The 2,089-nt window shown below is 38.9% G+C and overlaps 1 non-coding gene across 1 annotated transcript; it reads right to left on the bottom strand.

Moving 5' to 3' along the window:
• Positions 1-1,601: 1,601 nt before the first annotated feature.
• LOC141694142 (small nucleolar RNA R71) lies at positions 1,602-1,708 on the bottom strand. Its single transcript, XR_012563470.1, has one exon. It is a non-coding gene; the product is annotated as a small nucleolar RNA R71 (small nucleolar RNA).
• Positions 1,709-2,089: the final 381 nt, after the last annotated feature.

The following is a 2,089-nucleotide window of genomic DNA, read 5'->3' as shown; positions in this document are numbered from 1 at the left end:
AAGCATATATTCTTGTGATTCTTGTTTCATTGTAAAGTTGGATGTTAGTTTTCTTGCTTTGACTTATTTACTCTTGTGACGTACTCTGTTTTAATATAATCAGTTTAGTTATTATCTTCTTGTGTTTGTTTATCATGATTTCATATGAACCCATGATGGCGATAAGTTCTATTATGGGCTAATCGTGATCATGGGGTTGCAACGGATTTATTATGGAATTCTTTAGTTAATTGTTTAATACTTTAGTATGTGATGATTGCATGATATCTAGTATTGGTTGTGCGTATTCGTCTTATGTGCGTCGCGAACATATAAGATAGGGTGTTAATCTCTTGTGAAGCGACGGTGGATCTTGAGATTTAGAACTTGCCATGCTAGCATAGGTTCATGTACGTTGTGCATGATTAGTGGGTAACTCTAACAGTTTTATTTGCCCTATGTAATCAAAAAGGGATAACTTGTGCTTAAATCGTTGTGTTGTCAATTTCTGTAGACATATAGGAACTCAACATAATTGATGACTATTCAACTTCTATCTTAATTGTGGATGTTTGGTAGAATGGTATTAGTACAATGAAAGTTGGCTTTTATCAGTTTTGTGTTATTCGATTAATATCATCACTGTCACATGCTAAAGGTAATAACTATGGCTATAGAAGGAAGTAATAATGAAGTTGTGATCTCATAAGTGTTTTATTATTGATAAATTGAAGTGTTAGTTAAGTGGTTAATTAAGTAGTTAATTATAGTTAATATTTAATCAACAATTTTAAGTATTATTATCTTAACATTGAGAAGTAGTCATACATTGGTGAGTGAGTTAAATTAGACAATAAATTAGTCTGAGTCTCTGAGGGAACGAACTAGAAAGTATTCTATATTACTTGCGAACGCGTATACTTGCGTGAATATTAGTGCGTGATTTCACCCTAACAAGTTTTTGGCGCCACTGCCGGGGACTCGGCGTATTTGTTTAGTTTATGTACTTACCATCATTGGTCATTAGGACTCAGTGATTAGGACGTAGTAGTTAATTACTCTTTTCGGTTGTGTTTCAGGTACTTTAGCAAACGTTTATGCAAACTCGTTCTCGTGGTCGCAAGAGGACCTTAGATACAGCTGAGGAGAAAGACGAAGTTCTTGATACACCGGAGAAGTTAGATTTTGAGGATTCGGATTCAGGAACTGAGCAGAAAGAACCAGTAAACATGGGAGATCGTATTGTTCAAGCTGATCCAGCTCTTATGGATTTTTTTCGGCCTAAAATTGATGACATTCAGTCAAGCATCCTTCATCCGGCTATTCAAGCTAACACCTTTGAAATCAAGCCGGGCACTATTCAGATGGTGCAGAATTCTGTTTCTTTTGGAGGAGCGGCAACTGAAGACCCCAACATGCACATAAGGAATTTTTTCGAGATCTGCAGCACTTTTAAGTATAATGGTGTGACTGATGAGGCTATCAAGTTGAGGCTCTTCCCATTCTCACTGAGGGATAAGGCTAAAGACTGGTTACATTCTGAACCAGCTAGGTCCATCACTACGTGGCAAGATCTTGCGCAAAAGTTTCTGGTGAAGTTTTATCCAATGGCGAAGACTGCTGCTATGAGGAGTGCTCTTACTCAGTTTGCGCAGCAACCTACAGAATCTATGTGCGAGGCTTGGGAACGCTACAAGGAAATGTTGAGAAAATGTCCACATCATGGAATGCCGGATTGGATGGTAATCACTGGTTTTTATAATGGTTTGGGGGCCCAATCTCGGCCCATGCTCGATGCAGCAGCTGGAGGCGCCTTATGGGCTAAAAGCTATACTGAGGCGTACAATCTTATCGAGACGATGGCTGCAAATGAGCATCAGAACCCAACTCAGAGGATGACATCAGGCAAGGTAGCAGGTATTCTGGAAGTTGATGCAGCCACCGTTATTGCAGCCCAGCTCCAAGCGCTATCAATGAAGGTTGATTCTTTGGCTACGTATGGAGTTAATCAAATAGCTATGGTTTGTGAGCTTTGTACAGGTTCTCATGCTACGGATCAGTGTTCTCTTGTCAACGAATCTGTTCAGTATGTGAATAATTATCAGCAACA

Source organism: Apium graveolens, chromosome 10, assembly GCF_009905375.1.
Source record: "Apium graveolens cultivar Ventura chromosome 10, ASM990537v1, whole genome shotgun sequence".
NCBI classification, from domain to species: Eukaryota; Viridiplantae; Streptophyta; class Magnoliopsida; order Apiales; family Apiaceae; genus Apium; species Apium graveolens.
This window is presented reverse-complemented; position numbering and strand designations above follow the sequence as displayed.